The following is an 18441-nucleotide window of genomic DNA, read 5'->3' as shown; positions in this document are numbered from 1 at the left end:
TGACTCCTGTGTGAACCTACGGAATCGCTCGAGGCCAGCATGGCAGACTGAAGGCCAAGTGAAGGCTGTGTCCTCCACTCAGGTGCCTTGGATACAAACAGAGACACACAGCCAGTGAGACAGGGAGAGGAGTAGGGAAACTGTCAGCTGAACATTCCCAATCGTTTTAGAGGGTATTAGACATGATTAGAAGATTTGCTGTGCCATCTGATTACCAAATGGCAACAGGCTTTATTGACCCCAGGTGCGCAGAGGGTAAATGTTTATAGTATATCACTGGGGTGAAAGTCACGGGGAAAGTGATTCAAGCCGTCAAGCAGTTAAGCTCAGGCCAGGGACAAAGTAAGATTAGAGCTGGAAATTTAAGTCAATGTGGCAGTGACAACAACTTGGCAGACAAGTTGGAATGATGTAATCGGATAAACAAAAAGGTAATGGAGTGCTGGTAGTCATTGCAAGGCTCCACCACAACATTATATCCTTCTAGAGCATGTGGCTTAAAGATATTTCAAAGTTTAGGTGCCGTGCAAGAGCTATCCGATTCAAATGCCCCTCAAAAAAAGGTTTAAGTTAGCCTTAGAAAGAGAGTAATGAGGTATGCTCATTGGGTACAAATTACTCATAAAGTTATTAGTCACACAGATTGCAGGACAAAATATCTCTGTAATGCTCTGTTGTCATCAGGCAAATGCAAGACAGCAGTGAAAAATGAATTCCCTTAAATCATCTTTGGTTAAGGGACAGTCTGCGGCTGGAGCATTACTCAAAAGTGTCGCGAGGGCAGGAAACTGGAAATCATTGCACCCTTTCCCCTCCACTCCTCTTCATCGTTTTTTTTTTTTTTTTTTTTTGTAAAAAAGTACGAAGCGAGATGGCAGACAACAACAGGCTCCAGTGTTTTGCTTGCTCATTAAGTCTGCCTGGAGGTAAGCCAATTGATCTGCAATTCATTCTCACAAACGCTAAATCGATGCAGAGAGACATGAAAAGCCCCAGGTTTTTACGACTTCACTCAAAGATTCCTGAAACGCTTTGTAACAGCAGATAATGGTAATCTGCCTTGTTTGTGGCTCTGTACTGAGCAATCAATATGGTAAAAAGGGGAGTGGGAAAAAAAGTCATGCAGCTTAAGAGAAAGTTGATTTGAATGAAAACAATAGAGTGATTTTTTTTTTTTTAAAGTCTGTTTTGTCTATACTTCCAGATAGATCGGCGCTCATTATAAATGCATGCACGGTGCTCTCTGTCTTTCTCAGTGCCTTTATGGGCACAGTGGAGCCACTCTAAAATTTAAATCAACCCACTTCAAGATAAATGATAGTGCTCGCAAACCTTATCCACTTAAATGCACCACACTAAACTAACACACTAATTAGAGAAATTTCTTCGGAGACCTATATCACAAATGCAAAACACACAAACAAGAGTGCGTCATTGCTCTAAGTACAGTGTGTGACACCTGAGCGATCCATTACAGCTCGTTTCATATTGATTGACAAAGTAGCAACATAAAGTAATTATAATTGATTCTAGATGAGGCTCAGCCTGCCATACACAGATCCTCCTCCTCCTCCTTTCTCTCTCTCCATCTCACTTACTGCTTGGAATCTGAATAGGGAGCTCGGGTAATTAGGTCACGCTGTTAAATTTTTAATGATCTCTGAAATCATATTCATGCTCACAGTGTGTCAGGTACACGTACAGCCAGCCTGGAGTGATACATCACCATTCTATGACATGAACAGAAGGCCTTAGCCATTTAATTGTGTGACCTTTTCGACCGAGCACCAAGTGAAGCCATCGGGAGAGCGAGGTATTTAGTGGGAAAATGAGTGATTGGGTATTGGTGAGATGAACAATGCACAAGCTCGTCATAATAAAACAGATTCGCACATTTTGTGTGGCTCGGTGTACGCATGCAAAGGAGGGGTGGGTCTGTGTTGAGGTAGTTTGATCATGGTTTTCATGCCGCATTTATATGAAGGTGGTGGCTCAGTTATGGTCAAGGTTGAGGCTAAAGGGCATAGGGGTCAGACATAGAGACAAAGGCTGGGAACACAGCTTGCAGTTATCCCATAATTTGTAATGACAGATGATCATGTAGTAGGAAAGACATAGGGGGGAAAATTCACTGAATGTCTTCTGAATATGCAAATATGTACATATAAAGACAATATTTCTGTCTTTTTTCGACCTTATGAACCCAAGTTTCTAGTAAATAGTAAAATACCATATGTGTGTGTCTGTGTATATACTGGTTATCTAGTGCAGTATACTATAAAAACTAAATACTGTTTATACCTGTAATAGTTCACTTTTTCGTCAAGTTAGCAACGTATACATTCCTTGAAGTTTTGTGGTGTAGTTTAGCTTCAAAGGGCATAATAAACACTGATGTGAATGTAAACTCCAATAATAATGTGAAATAAGTATTATACAAAGTGATTTGGAGGAACAAAATTCAGAATTCACCAAAATAATACAACATTTAAATGCACGGATTTTTATATATTATTTGAGAATAATTTTTACTGGTGGTCATGATAAATTTTTTTTTTTTTAAAGACAAAATAAGGCATAAAAACAACTGTCTAATCGCCCACTTCATCCTTTGGGCACAGTGCAACTTCTTTTCTTCTTTGTTTGGGAGATCTGCTCTGATCTGCTAAATGACACTGGGGACCCTGCAAGATTGACTTATAGCACTGACACACAAGTAGGGAGTGAACTTTCAAAATAAAACATTTAGAAACATAGGATAGGATAGGATACTGAACTTGTCAAAGGAGTGATTAAGCATCGTGGCCCAAGAGTTGGGAGTTTGCCTTGTAATCGGAAGGTTGCCGGTTTGAGCCCCGGCTTGGACAGTCTCGGTCGTTGTGTCCTTGGGCAAGACACCTCACCCGTTGCCTACTGGTGGTGGTCAGAGGGCCCAGTGGCACCAGTGTCCGGCAGCCTCGCCTCTGTCAGTGCGCCCCAGGGTGGCTGTGGCTACAATGTAGCTTGCCATCACCAGTGTGTGAATGGGTGGATGACTGGATGTGTAAAGCGCTTTGGGGTCCTTCGGGACTAGTAAAGCGCTATACAAATACAGGCCATTTACCATAAACTGACTTTTTGACTGTTGACAAAAATGCACATTTAAAAATTGGTGCTAGTGCAAGAATTAAGCATCTTTTTGTTTTCTTGTGCTACTTGAATCGAAGCATTAAATGGTTGGGGGTATCTGGTTTTATATATAAAAAATTTTGTTGCACTTCCAACAACTGCTTCCTTTGCCAGTTAGTCGCACGGTCACGTGACACTGTAAAAGGCGGATGGCATTTGACCTGGTGCTTGATCTTTTAAGAGTGAGTTTCTTCTTCTTTAATAAAGAAATTTAAATTTGGAAAATTAGCAGTCCAGCAGTGGATGCTCTTTTGACCTCTTAGCTTAGTGTTAATAGGAAGTTAAAGCATAGCATCCATACATTACTGGCTTAAAGAGATGCACAAACGACATTAAGACTACAACAGAAGACAGTTTTAATGAGAAATAGAAAGAAAACATTCTGGAGTTGAGAGGGAGAACCTTTGTTCACCTCACACATGTAAAATCCTTCATTAGTGAGTGATTGTCTCATCCGGTGCCAGCATCTGACAGTAAGGTTGGCTTGATCCCCTATAATTACCCTTCCCATGGAAATGATTGCATCTTGAGTTTCCAAACTGACAACTCTATTTGGACACAAGTAATCCGCTTTCTTGGCTGCAGCTGATACCTGAGCATAATCTGCCCAGTCAAGCAGCAAAGGAATGGCTGCACGCTCTCTTGCTGCTGTGGCATGAAACCCAAACGATGAAGCTTCTCCCTTGTTGCACTCTAGTAATTTAGCCCATCCTGGGTTTGTGGGTTTTGAAGCATGTATTTTTTTCCCCTTCTCTCTCTATTTTTTTTTTTAACTTCATCATTGTAGGGGCTTGCATGGCTGAAAGGAAATGGAGATGTAAATGGGGATAGGTTTGCCAGCCTATGTAGTGCGATGTCAGCCACAATCCAGAGATCAGATTAAGCCATACAGTATCCGTCCACTTAAAAGTAGTGGGTATTGGCAAGATGGAGGGGATAAAACTGCCCCACAGAACACCATTAAATGCTGTCTTTCATTATACTAAACCCTCCTGCAATAAAATCCTGCATATTTTCCCCCCCATAAGCAAACAGGCAAACCTCTTATTTCTCAGTTGTGACTTGTGTCACCTTTAATTTAAAACTCTTCCAAAAACAAACACAGGATCTTCATAGCCGGCTATATCAAGGAGCGTATCAAACAGCTAGCAGTGAGATTTTTGTTGACAAAGCTATCCTCTGGGACTTGCGTATGCACTGCATAGTCTATTCATAGCAGTAATTTGACACAAATCAGAACAAACTCTCACATATGCATAGGTGTTAGCGCTAAACTAGACTGTGAAACTAGAACTGTGGATGTGACGGTTGTGTGTGTGAAAAAAAAAAAACAGAAAGAAAGACAAATACAACAATCTAAAGAAAGTAAATGAATAGAAATGACACCTTGAAAAAAGACGTGGAGTCTTCCACTCATTAGTGGCTCCTGTTGTTAATAAGTCATCGTGCGAGAGGCATGAAGGACAGGCCTCGAAGAAATGACAACCCCTTCTAATGGCACGTTGCTGAAATTAAAATTCACAGGGAGATGATGCATCGGGAGAAAGTGAACTGAAAGCATTGCGCGAGTTAAGGGAAAAAAATAGGAGAGGAGGATGTTGTGGTGGAGGGGTGGCGGGTGGGGATAAATAACAGAGGATGAAATGACTCCCATAAATAGAGGCGCAGTCTGGAAGGCCATTAGGCACGAAGCAGCCAACATGACAAGGCAATGATGCTGGGTAAATACTTAGTGTTTATTCATTTAAATATCCTTCAGCTGGCTGAAATAATCATGATGAACAACTGCTGCCGTAGCAGAAGATTAAGGGCCCAAATAACACGCAGTGATATAAAAACAATTTTGTGTAGCTCGTTTACAGTAGGGCAAAAATATCATTTGACACGCTGTAGCTGCGCTCGGCAGAACTGATTTCATTTCCAGCTGCGGATTTCTCTGAATCAGGAGGGACTAATGCAATCAGCTTTTCACAGCTTGTTTATGTATTTATCTATTGGCGAGTGTACGGTTGTCATGTTTGCAGAATCCCCGTTTGCTAATAAGGCTAAGCCTCTTCTCGTGAGCTTGGAGCCACACGGCTAAGCTTTCTCACGCTCTGGCTGGAAATAAGTCAAAAAGGAAATCAATTGGCCAATAAGTGAATGTATCACAGTCCTAATGGATGAAGACATTATGCAGTCTCATGATCGCAGATGCAAGTCTGCAGAAAGTTTTTACACTTAAGAAATGTATCAGGAGGTTACGGGTGAGAGAAAATTTGAGATCAGATTCTGCAGGTAGGCTAAAGAGTCTCCCGCCTTCAACTCGGGTCTTTAACGGATGAATCCCCTAAACTTCTGCTGCCAATGAGGCCAAGACTGAAAACAGAATTTTTTCCATATGCAGCAGCGAATCTGTGCATGTGTGTCTATGAGTGTAAGAAGAGAAGCTGTTCAAGAAAGAGTTGTGCTATGTAACTTTATGATTTGACGTCTCAGGGCATGCAAGGTCACCAATAAGAATGTGTTTATGCACAGAGTGTGGGTATCTGTGACTTTTTTCCTCTCTTTCCCCTCCTCTTTCTCCCTCGTTTCTCGCTGTTTTTAATTATTTACAGTTTTTGAGGGGGTGAAAAAAAAAGAAGAAATAAGTAGTCAAGCTTTTGGACATTCCTGATGCTGTGCTGCACTTTCCCTCTGAAATATCATGCATATTTAAAGTTAATAAAGCATATTCCTTACCTTTTATCCAGGGTCTTTTTAATGCGGGGCATAAAGCGAATGAAAAGTATACGTGTGTGCGTGTGCGTGCATATTTGTGTGCGCCAAATCAGTTATTGACCCTCACCGATAAGAAAACTTGAACATCCGCGATCTGAACGGCCACAAGTTACAGCCGATTCCTCAGCATCCTTCATGACCACGGACTCTTAAGTTACATCATGCGATCCCGCAAATACAGACAAACCATTCTGAATGTGGCGTCATTTACCTGTCACACACAGCCAGTCAAAGTGTCACGAGTTCAGACAAAAAAAAGTGAGAATAATGTCCAGAGTCCAGTGAAAAATCATGAATAAATAAAGCAGTGGGGCGGCTGCTGCGCGGGGCCGGCATTTATTAACACGTGAGCCGCGTAAGAAACGATAACTGTTATAAAAAGGCGCAGGAGCGAAACGTTTAACTCTGTTTCTGATGATACTCTTTTGAAGATGTAGCAGTGATTAGTCCGAAATTCAAAGTGGGAATCAACAAATGTGAAGCTGAAACAATGGACTGATTAATGAGTTGACAGAAACCATTTTGACTAACTAATTAGTTAATAACCGTTTAACCATTTACCAAGCACATGACATGACAAGGCTACAGTGAATATTCTGAAAGGAAGTTCAGTCAGAGTCACTATTATCAAAAGATTGGAGCCATTTTTTTCTAAAAACATGACTCTGTCTCTGTTCCTGCAGCTAGAGAAGAAGAGAAGGAACCCTAAAAAGGCACTAGGACTGTGGGACTGTGGCTGACTTTGACATTGTTGCCTGCTTGAACTAATGCAATGACTCTTCCCTCATCATAGGAGTGACTGAGTACCATTATGTCAGATGCCACTGCAAATGCCTCGACACAGTATACTTAATGTGACGCCTATAGGGCTCCTTCACAAACTTCTGTATGTACAAAGTTAGGCCTCAGTCCAAACACGCTTAGAGATCAGTCCCTGAAAAAACCTTGGATTGCTGGGTAAAAAGTGTATTCCCTGACTGGTTGGCAAGTGGTTGCTGAAGGTTACTGGCTGGCACTGAGTGAAATCAGTTTTACTTTGAAGGTAAATGGTCTGTTCAGTTTATGTCCACTGGTTTCTCCATTACATGAAGGTTAATTGGCAAGCGTTTGCAGATAACCGAGACTGCTGGCGCGGCAACAGTTGCACTGTCTTGTGTCTGTATCGTCCTGTTCTATCTAGTTTTGCACTGTTTTATCTTGTTTATTTTTGCAATTTTTTGCACACTGGACTTTATGTAGTCCTGTGTTTGTTCGTTATATGTCATATGTAGCACCAGGGTCTCGGAGGAACGCTGTCTCGTTTCACTCTGTACTGTACCACTGTACACGGTTGAAATGACAATGAAGCCACTTGACTTGAAACTAGTGGCAACCACAGCAATCTAGCTAGTGACTATCCATCCATCCATTCGCTTCCGCTTATCCTTTTCAGGGTCGCGGGGGGTGCTGGAGCCTACCCCAGCTGTCATAGGGCGAGAGGCGGGGTACACCCTGGATAGGTCGCCAGTCTGTCGCAGGGCTAACACACAGAGACAGACAACCATTCGCACTCACATTCACTCACACATTCACAGCTAGTGGCAATTTGGATTATCCAATCAACCTATCCCCACAAGCTGCATGTCTTTGGACGGTGGGAGGAAGCCGGAGTACCCGGAGAGAACATGCAAACTCCACACAGAAAGACCCCGGCCTGATGGTGGAATTGAACTCAGGACCTTCTTGCTGTGCGGCAACAGTGCTAACCACCGTGCTGCCTAGTGACTAAATCATCCCAAATAGGCTTTTGGTGCAGGAACCCTTATTTGCATTTGATTTCACCTATTTACAACCAGCAACCTCCAGCAACTGCTCATCAGCCAGTTTATGACTGACTGTTGCCAGATGGTTACGGTCTCTAGGCCGGTGAGATTGGAGACTTGGGATAGAAATACTCAACTCACTATTGCCTACAATGGCAACAACAAAGAACAAACCAGTATTTGAAGACGATAACAGACAGAAGGTTGTAAGAAATATGTCATTAATTTCCTTATATTTTATAAACAACTACTTAAAGAAAGGCTGTAAAAATTATTATAGACAGCGATTTCGGTTTATTTCTCAATTGTGAAATGGCCCGCTTATTTGGCTCACATGCATCCACATTTAATCAAAAAAGAAGAATCAGCATATAGTAACTAAATTGATGTTATCTGTTTGTGGTGGTCCTCCCGTTCTATGTGCGTATTAGTACAAATGCAGGTCCTTGTGCATGCCTAAGTGGTTTGACCAAACCAAGATGTGCGCCGACCAGGAGGGGGTGTTCTGCTGTGAACAAAAGGCTGCTGGATGGAGGATTTGGAGGGAAATCTTGACTGGAGATCCTCATAAATCACTGGCCTAGCTGCTGGATTCTGACAAGCCTGTATAGCTTTACCTGCTGCTGCTGTTCGCTCTCGTGCCCGCCTGCCTGTTCATCTCCTGTTTATGCATATCCAGTGAATATCCCACCTCTCCTCTCCTCTCTTTGAATAGCCCTCCCCCTTCTTCTCTCTCTTTCCTCCCCTCCCTCTTCTCTTCTGTTGTCCACCATCCGTATTTGTGTAGCCACCTCTTTCTTCTCCTCCCATCTTTCTCACTCCCTCCGACTGCCCTCCTGTAGGCCTGGTTTTCTCAAGGCCTGGCCAAGCCCGGAGCCTCCCAAAGACCCCTCTTTTCCTTGCTTGGCTGCTTAATTGATTCTGCTGGGGCGAAAAAAAAAGAAGCGATATATACCTCATCACTTATTTATGCTGCCCTTTGATATGTGTGATATTTAGGAAGGGTTAATATGTATAGGGTTAATCCTTGCGGGGTGAGATTTTTGAAATTTTCATGAAGGACTGACCAATGAGATGAAATAAAATGAAAGAAAATGAAAGTTGGAAGTTGCGGCGCAGGCATCTCTCTGTGTGATGTTGTTACATCCGCATACTGAAAACCAAATTGGGGAGCGAAACCAACTTTTGAGGAATTTATTTTTGCGATAAAATCTTAAATCCAACTTTTCACATATCGCCTGGGAGCACTTGCATATCTTATTTTATTTTCTGATGTTTTTTTATGAAGGGCCACTGAAAGTTTAGGTGAGGGGGAAGAGTGACGGTTAGGTCTCGTGTTCTGGCAATTTTTTCACCATATATTTTCATCTACATATGCCGTTTGCTTTCGGGCAGATGTGTCGGCGCAATATGCGAGCAAGCGCCCACGCACATGCATGTACAGTCTGTGGGTGCTGACAGAGGTAAGAGAGACCATGCTCAGAGGCTGGTGCGTGGAGGCTTGTGGGGCTGCGGTCCCAGCATATTCATAAATCAGGCCTTTCAGGGAGCTGTCAGAGGCTCCATAATGAGGGTCATTACTCAGGCAGGGTGTCAAAGCTACTATCACAGGGACCCGTCCCTGGAAATCACACTCACTCTGCTCCTTGTTAAATAAACAGTGCAGTATACAAAATGGCAAACAAGCTGAGGGTCAATCTGATGCAGTGCGAGGCCAGGCAGGCCTCCAGAGTAATTTATCCTCGGGGAATACCTCTCGGCTGGGGAGATGGATTACAGCAGGCCCTCAGAAAAGATTAATGGAAATAAAATCACAAAAAAAGGAAAAAGAGGGAAAGAAATGTGAAAGATTGAAATAGAAAACAGAGGAAGATGGACAGACAGAGGGTTAAAAGTGTATTTTAGCGTAGGAATCGAAATATTTTCACAACCTAATCCTACTGTGTGTGGAACTTCATTTCTACTTCATACAAAGCAGAATTCTGAGTTCAAGGCAAAATCCAATATTGTCAGAGCCCGGGTTTTTTTTTTTTTTGCTGACATGAGGAAGTGGCACCTATCCTCAGTCTGAGCTCACAGTGCTGATGTAATGGCCTAGTAATAACAGTGTCTGAATCTCTGTTATCAAATATTCATCCTTATATTGCCTTGCTAATATCGAACACACAGCTTTATTAATTTGGGGTGCTGGAGGTGGTGCGGCTTGGCGGCTAATGGCAGATCAGAGAGTTAAGATAAAGGAGATGGACATCTGAATTGTCTCTTCGGTGTGGAAGCGCTATCACGTGGAACACAACTACTTGGGCGCCTCCTACAAAACCTGCTCTTTATTTTCAGTTAATTACTGTTAATTATTCACTTTTTTTATTGCAGATGTCAACTTGGGCATATCTTTTTTTTTTTCTTTTTCACTCCGGGTAACCACTATGCAGTAATTTTACTCACGTCAAAACACACTCATCTAAATACACCAGTAAAAGAGCAATGAGCAGTTGTTAATATTTATACCTTTAATCTTCGTTTTTTAATATATTACATCATATCTCTGCGTGAGAGGGCATGGCCTTCACACACAGACACACACTCGCAGACTCCCGCGCGCCAGTGTGCTGTGCGAAAACATTTAACGCAAGCGGTAGCTGAACATCTTCCTTTAAAATAACCATTTACAGACTTTTTAAAAAAAAATCGGTGAAGAAAATGTAAATTATCAATAACGTTTCATATTCAAGTCATTCCCTTGTTCCTTGTTCTGTTGCAAGGACAGTGCAATTGTCATATAGGGTCTGTTCAAGGACAAAATACTGAAGACTTCCTTCATAGTGAGGATGTGCCCTCTTCTCTGCTCTCCCCGCTAACCAAACAGCTAGAAGTGCTGCTTTTTTTTTCTTCTCCCTCTTTCACCCACTGATTTTCAGCTCACCTACCTGAAGGCAAAAAGATTAATCTTTTACATCTGTGAGTTTTAGACAGGCACTCATGCTGTGCAAGACACTGCTAAAGCAGCCAGCCCTTACGCAATGCCAATTAATGATTTTGTCATTTTAGTGACAAAGGGGGTGGGGTAGGGGCGCTGCTGTGAGTTTGTCGTAGTACTTTTAAGGCACAACTGCCGTTGTAATTTGGGGCCATCTGTTTCAGCGGCGGGGATGAGAGGGGGGGGGGGGGGGGAGTAGAGAGAAGAAGAAGAGGAGGAGAAGGGAGCAAAACCTGTGAGGAAGACAGTAGGAGTGTGATGATGCGTCTGTGCAGCTAGCTACCGTAGAGTGCACGCCGGCTGCCATGTCTTGGGGACATGCGGGGAACATATGTTGTCTTGGAGCCCCAGGGCTGACATTGAAGATGAGGAAAGACGGTACTTCAAGGCAAATGTTTTCCCTGAAGTGAGGCTGCCACCGCCTATACCTCTCAGAGTGTTGACAAGTCTCCCGTGGACTACCAAACATTTAGATTTACACACAAAATGTAAAGGGCGGCTAAGGAAAAAAAAGGAAAAGAAAAAAGTGCTCGCCGGCAACAGAGATTCCCCGGACTGTGAACAGAGAGGGACATGTGGCTTCCCAAAACTGGAGCATTTCATCAGATTAGCCTGGAGGAGATGCATAATCACACATGTACTCTACATGCACCTGCGGCTTTGCTTGTAGCTGTAACTGTACTTCGTGGTAGCTGAGCTGAGCTGAGCTTGTGAGGCCAAGGGAACGCTAAAGTAAGGGGATGCACCGATTGTGAACCTCTACGGTCATAAGCGGTGTTTAAATATAGAATTTGGCTGACAGCTGTGCTGATACTGATCGGTCTTTTGTTTTTGTTTTTTCTTATTTTAAAAAAAACTGTTTTAAGCCTTTGAGCTTTCTATCAGACGACCTTTAAACACTTAGCTGGACCAGAGTTTGATGCAACCAAGCAGATAAACATCAGCCACCGCTATCAACAAAAGTTATCTTATTAGCTGAAACACTGAAGGCAGTCAGTAGAGTCAATATTAGCTGATATATTCTTGTGTTTCTACTGAAAAATATACATTTTATTGCAGAAAACACGCTGCAATTAATGCAGATGTAGATGTAGACATGCAGATGTTTCCGATTTAATAATATGCACATCTGTCATTCAAAAGACTTCATTCTTTTCACTGTGTCTCACTCTTTAAAGCTGCAAGTGTGCTTTATATTGACCTTGCCTTAGAAAGGGTGCGTAGCTTCTTATGTTTAATAAAATTGTCCAAGTTTCATACACAAGTTCTTAGCGAATACGCTGATGTTAGCTTAAAAAAGTCACTACACTGCATTGTAAGTGTAGTAAAAAGTGCTCAGCTTCTTTTCCTTGCTCTTTAATGTCCTTCACCAGAGGGCTCCAGTCTGCTGTGATTGGTCAGATGGCTGTGCAAAGTTGGAGCAATTGTTACCTAACATAACCAAAGAGCCAATATATTGGTGGTAGCCCTGCAGCCAGCTAACAGTCATAATACAGAAGCAGCTGGATGAGAACCAAAATTCGAAGTACCTCCCTACTGGAAACGTTAACCCCGTTTAGCCACGCTATATGCTACGACTAAGGGATTTGTCTTCTGTTGCAGGGACATTCCTATCAAAAATAAATGAAATCCAATGGGTCTTTAGTTAGAAGCGCCCCAAAATAGCTGCTAGGTGGACATTATGCAAATGTGTTACAGAGTGACAAAGATAAACCTGAGGAAAAAAAGCCCGAACTCCAAAACCAGGCAGTTTATCAGCCTGCTTGAAATGCATCTTTAGGAGATAATAACTCACTTTTGTGTTGACATTAAGCGTTTGCAGATCTGTAATAAAGGGGATGGGAAGCAGGAAAACACTAAAGGGAAGCATAATTTGGGCCCTTTGTGGGTCAGGAAACATGGCGCAGTCTGACGTAACACGTCTTAATCCTTAACCAGATGTAAAAGAAAGACAACATAAGACAACAAAGTTCAGCGCTGCCTTTTTTAAAAGTACTGGAGGAATATGTTTAAAGCAGTGGTGTTTGAGTTCAGTTTAATGCATCTACTATTGCTCAGTGAGTTTGACTTAAAATACGTTATACTCAAATGCAGCGCTGCACCCTGATGGCTGGCTGAGAGCGACACAATAATTGACCCAGCTTAGTATCGCTGAGGTGTTTGCACGAGAGGAGAGCGAGGGCCTTCATTAGGGCCTCGCTCGCAGAGACCCTAAGTGTCTCGCTCTTCTCTCCCTCTCAGCTACATTCAGACCTATGATGAATGGCTGTAGAGATGGACTGCTGCCGAGGGAGAGTGCCTGACGGGCCCAAGCAAAGCCTTGGATGATGAATAATGACTCTGTAGCCATTTCCCCACAGGAAGTGCTCAGACTCCGGTCGGCTCTTCTACAAAAGAAATCTGGTTGACAAGCTCTCCTTAACCAGGGACCGAACCGTATCACGGATAGGTGTAGCTGGGGGGATTGCTGTGAGAAAGTGCGAGACATCACTTCCTCGAGACAGGATTCATCATCTCATCAAAGCTCGCGCGGCATGTGAACCTTTGGCTTTGCCAGTTAAAGAAGGTGCAAGTGTAAGAAAGTCTTTTCTTTCTCGAATGAGAAAGAAGAACTCGCAGCAGAGGAGTCAAACTGTCGATGAGAATTTCTAAAAAAAAAGGCAGTGGGCAAAAGAAAAACAAGCAAAAAAGAAAAGAAAACGGAAGAGGCAGCGGAAGGAACTGAGGAAGAGCGCGCCTGCAAATTAACTCTGACTGCTCAACAAGGAGCGTGTGTTGACAGGGGAGAGAGATGATCTGATTTACTGACACAGGCAAAGGATGGAAAGAGAGCAAGCGGAGAGGCACGCGAGACAAAACAAATTCAATCATCTTTTCCATCAAGAGGAAAACCTTAGCCTTTCCTCCACAAAAAAGACCCCCCTGGCTTAAATCAATTGCAAACAAACCTGATTCTGCGACGAGACACGGGGGGAATAAACAGTAGCTTTCAATTTAATTCAGCCGCGCGCCCTGGGAGACGAAAACTTTCATCCATCACTTTCATGTGCCTCGCAAGGCAGTTGTAACTCCGAGTGCATGGTGGAACTGGTGACAGCGAGGAACGGTAAATATGTGTCAACAAGCAGCTCCGCTGACAGACTCAACGTGTTTACAGCAGTATACACTTGACAGACGGAGGCAGCGAGAGGCAATGCATGCGAGCGACGATCAAGCCTCTCTCTGCCTCCTTTGTAAAGTGCAGTCAGGAGGTGCAGGCTAGCAGGTTAAGTATTTACATGGTGCATCTTTAAAGTGTTTAGTACAGCTTATATGCACTTTTTTCAGAGTAAGAAGAGGTAACGGCTGATATTAACAGCTGCTTAAAGGAACAACTTAATATATTAGTAATTGATTAATGGCATCAAACAAATCCTCTTGTTCCTTTTTCTTTGTTAAATATGCTCATGTATACAGTTATTTTGAATTGAGCTGTTCCACCTAACAGACCCTCACAAAATATTTCTATAGGGCTCCTGAGCTGAGGAGGTATCTCCTGCAGAGGCTTATCCAGAATCGCGTCTCTGTGCATTTTGTCTGTAGGTGGTCTGTGCAGCACCTGGATGTGCCTAGCTCTGCATAGCTGAAAGCTGGAGTATTAATCCGTCCTGACTGATGATGAACATTAGCATACAGCACGTAGCTGGAGGAATGCGCACGCCCGTTGGAGAGTGAGGGAAAGGTGAACTTAAGTGTGTTTAAATGGGCTACCCGTTGCTAAAGCGCACGGGGTTGTGAATATTTGCACAACCAAGTTGTGTCTGTATGTGCCTGAAATGTGCGTGGGGGACAACCTAAACCCCCAACCCCACTTTTTTTTTTTTTTTGAATCACTTCCCTATCCACTTCCTGTCATTAAGGCACACTCATCCCTTCCTTCCTTCCTTCCTTCCTTCAAAAATATTCTCAGCAGTTTTTTGTCAATCTAGTAATAATTCAATTTAGCAGGACCGGCTGGGTTGGGACTGCCATTAGTTTGGAGGAGGTGATTTAAGATTGATGACTTGTGTCTCCTGGGAGTCTATTCCTCATCTTTTGGGAGGGTGGGAGGCCCACCGGTGGCCGGGGCTCTTCGGCTGCACCGGGCGTGGGAGTCGTTGAGCGAATTAAGGTTCAGAATTGATTTCCTCCAAATTTAAGCTGACTAATGTGACAAGTGGCAGCTGTGAGCGCCTCACCGCCGCGGCCTCGAATGTCTCCTCCGGGCTCTTCACTGTGACACTGTGCCAGTGCAGGCAATGGAAGGAAATAGCTGCACCGTTGTTCATCCTTGCAGGTGCACACACATGCAGGCACACGCACACGCAGATGGCGGCACACACTTTAGCAGGTTCACGTGGCCACATCTCAAGATGGAGACAGACAAAGTCACGCAGACACAGCACGAAAATATGCACACGTACACACATGCATGCGCCTCCACTCCACCCTTGTGACACAGTGTTGTGCGAAGCTGCTCACCCATCAAACTCAAGTCAGTGACACAAATTACAGCCGAGGACTGGATGAGGAGAGCGTTGCTTGGCCCTGACACAGGCACACACAGAGATGCACCCACACAGCTGCAGCGCTGTCTTACACACACACACACACACACACACACACACACGCTTTGCTACAGCAGTGACAAGGAACAGGTCAACATGATGACACTAGTGAATAATTCAAGAGAAAGCTGAGAGTGAAAGAGAGAGCGCTGTGAACAGAAAGAATTGAGAGAAATGGTTTACATATATATATATATATATATATATACAATAAATAAATAGTGGAGACAATGCAATGCTCCTCCGAACGCGTACCCAGACATAGTGTATTCCTTTGTAAATTATACACGTTGTCACAGATCTGTACACCATCACGTCAATGTTTGTTTCAGTGGTTTAACAGAAAATAAAGGCACATTAATCCCCAACTCTGCTTCCCCCCCGAATTAGGACAACTTTTAGGTTACAAATGTGTTTTACCTAGAAAAGCGTGAACATATTTACCAAAGGCAATTTGTTCACCTGCAACAAAGTAATGTGCTGCTGCTGTCAACACCTTTCTTGTCTCACTGCACTGAAAGCCCCCCCAATGGCAGCCTGTGTGTGGCAGGTTATAGGCAGCTTACAGGTACGGTAAGCAAACAGTGTCTTTTTTCTTTTCTTTTCTTTTTTTTTTTAGGAAACAAAAAAAAAGGGGGGAAGCCTTTGACGAGTCAATGTTAGAATTGGTTTCACGCATGAATGCAGCCTTTAAGACAAAAGCACCTCAGGAGATAATTACAGTGTCAAGCATACCCTGCCAAGTGCCTGACGATTGCCCAATATTTAGCTTTAATTAAATCAAAGCAGAAATGTAATTTCTCCGGAGTGAACACAAAGTGGATTGCCAGAAACGCACAACATGGCTGACGAATGCGTTCGCTTTTGTCCCCCGTCGCATTGCCTATTGCTTGTTGTGACCCCAAAGCCTCCTCGTCCTGGAGCTAAACCAACTTGCTGCTTCCTCTCGGGTGGCGAGGGGAAAAAAAAGAAAAAGAAGAAAACTGCAAAAAAAAAGTCGGCTCATGTGTTTACATGTGTAGGAAAACAGCTGCAAATTAGCCGTAAACAATTGGAAATTGAGTCCAGGAGCGTTTCAGTGTGTTTCTGTGAGAAACAGTGTGAAGGTGGGCCGCTCACTGCGATCTGCCATGTCAAATTAAATTGCTTTGTTCTACGCCTTAAATCTCTGAACATCTGCTTTGTAAAATGTACATTAACATATTTGAATGATTTGCTCTGTAACTGTTGGTTTGCTATTTGTGAATTAAGTTAAGTTTCATGCTGAGGTGAGAACAATTACAGCTTAATAGTAACAATAAATCATTATATACAAAATACATGTGGGGGTCAACAATTGAGTCTCCACCCTAAAAACATGCTAACAAATCAGAAATTTATACTGAAGGAAGTTCCTGTCTACCTGATATGATTGTGATACATCACTGAGTTTTTTAATAGCTTTAAAAATCTATTTTCTCATTAATGAGTGGATGCAAGTGTATGCGATCTCTTCTCAAAACCAGGGAATAAAAAAAAAAACCCCAGCCTATTTCTGTTTGGACTGCAGTGCAGAGCTGCACGGATGGCAAAAGGTCAACATGAAATTAATATGGGCGTTAATATTCCTAATGCAAACTCACAGTGTTCTGTGTGTCAAAGTTTTGACTGAGCTCTGCACAAAGTTTAATAAGACATCTTTGTGAGTGTGATCTGCGCTCGGCAAAGTTCAACACATGAGCGCGAGCACGGACGCGAGCCCAGCGTGCAAACAGCGTCGTGTGCACACACGCACACGTCGTGAAATTTAAAACGTGCGGTATACGTAAGTATTATGAACATTTTCGAAGCCACCGATCAGCAGAGGATGTGCTGAAGGAGAGGGAGGGAAGGGGGGGTTGCTGTGGGGTCTAATTGATTGTAAAACAGTTTAAAAAGTGCCTGAAGTGCAAAAAAAAAAAAAGAGAGAGAGAGAGACTGAAAGGTTGTGCCGAGTGCTAAGGGATGTAATTACAGTTATGATGTGAGGAAGGATTTGACTACAAATTCCTTTAAACTGTCGAATAGTGTATGTAAACACAGCGGCACCGATGCTGAAAATATCAAAAGCAAAGAGAGTCACGCTGTGCAAAAAGTGTTACTCCATAAGGCACTAAATTTGGGGCTCGCTTGTACTGTATATAATAAGTTGTGCTAGAGTACCAGAGAAGCATTTCATTGATTACCATATGAAAAACACTTAAAAAAAAATTTAAAAAGTGAGCATATAAATATATTTCTTTGGCAGAAAAAGCACTTTTAATTCATCTTTTTTCCCCGTTAATTCATGCTGAACTGACACAGATGCCCCGAGTATTCCCATCTGCTGAGCTCTACCTGGAGTTTATTTATGTGGGCCCTTATTTAGGAATGCACAACTGCACATGTGCCTAATTAATCTGGCCGACAATTAGATATTGTTTCAATTTGCAGCTGAGCGCAATTAGCACGTGGCGGTCTGCATATGCTGGCGACGAGTGCAGATTAGGCAGAGACGCGAGCGCTTATTAAAATCTCTTACCTAAGGCCACTTGTGCAGAACTCGTCCTAATGATCGCTTAAATGTTGATGGAGGAATCATTTCCTCTTTTTTTTGTGCTAGGGAGTGACATCGGAGTTTGTAAACCTGGTTAAATCAATAGTAAACACTTCATTAGCATGTCCTGATGGCGCCGTACCTGCCACAGTTTTTAAATGGCATCAAAACGAAAAAGTGTGTTAAAGTGTGTGCCATGTGTTAAGAACAGACACCTTCTAATCCGAATATCATTAATGTCAGCAAAAGCTGAATTGACGCGGCCACCTCAAAGTTGAATGCAGAAATTTTGTTCTGAGTGTGATCTGAAACTTTTTATGGTGAAACAGTCGTATCCAGTGTGACGGTTACAGACTCTAATAACATTCAGTGAGCAAAAAACCAAAAAAACACATCCTATTATTTTATCCTCAGCAAGAGGATTCTTCCATCGACCTGTGACACATGTTGGAGGCCCCATTTGTGAGGCCTCAGTAAGAGAGAGAAAAAGTAAAGCAGAAGAAGACAGAAAATGGAGCTAAGCAGCGAAGCCTCACACCCACTGATCAGGCTTGGCTGGACTGTGTGTTTCTTTTTTTTTTCCTCTTTTTTTTT

This window comes from Neolamprologus brichardi, chromosome 17 (assembly GCF_056152115.1).
Source record: "Neolamprologus brichardi isolate AB-2024 chromosome 17, ASM5615211v1, whole genome shotgun sequence".
NCBI classification, from domain to species: Eukaryota; Metazoa; Chordata; class Actinopteri; order Cichliformes; family Cichlidae; genus Neolamprologus; species Neolamprologus brichardi.
This window is presented reverse-complemented; position numbering follows the sequence as displayed.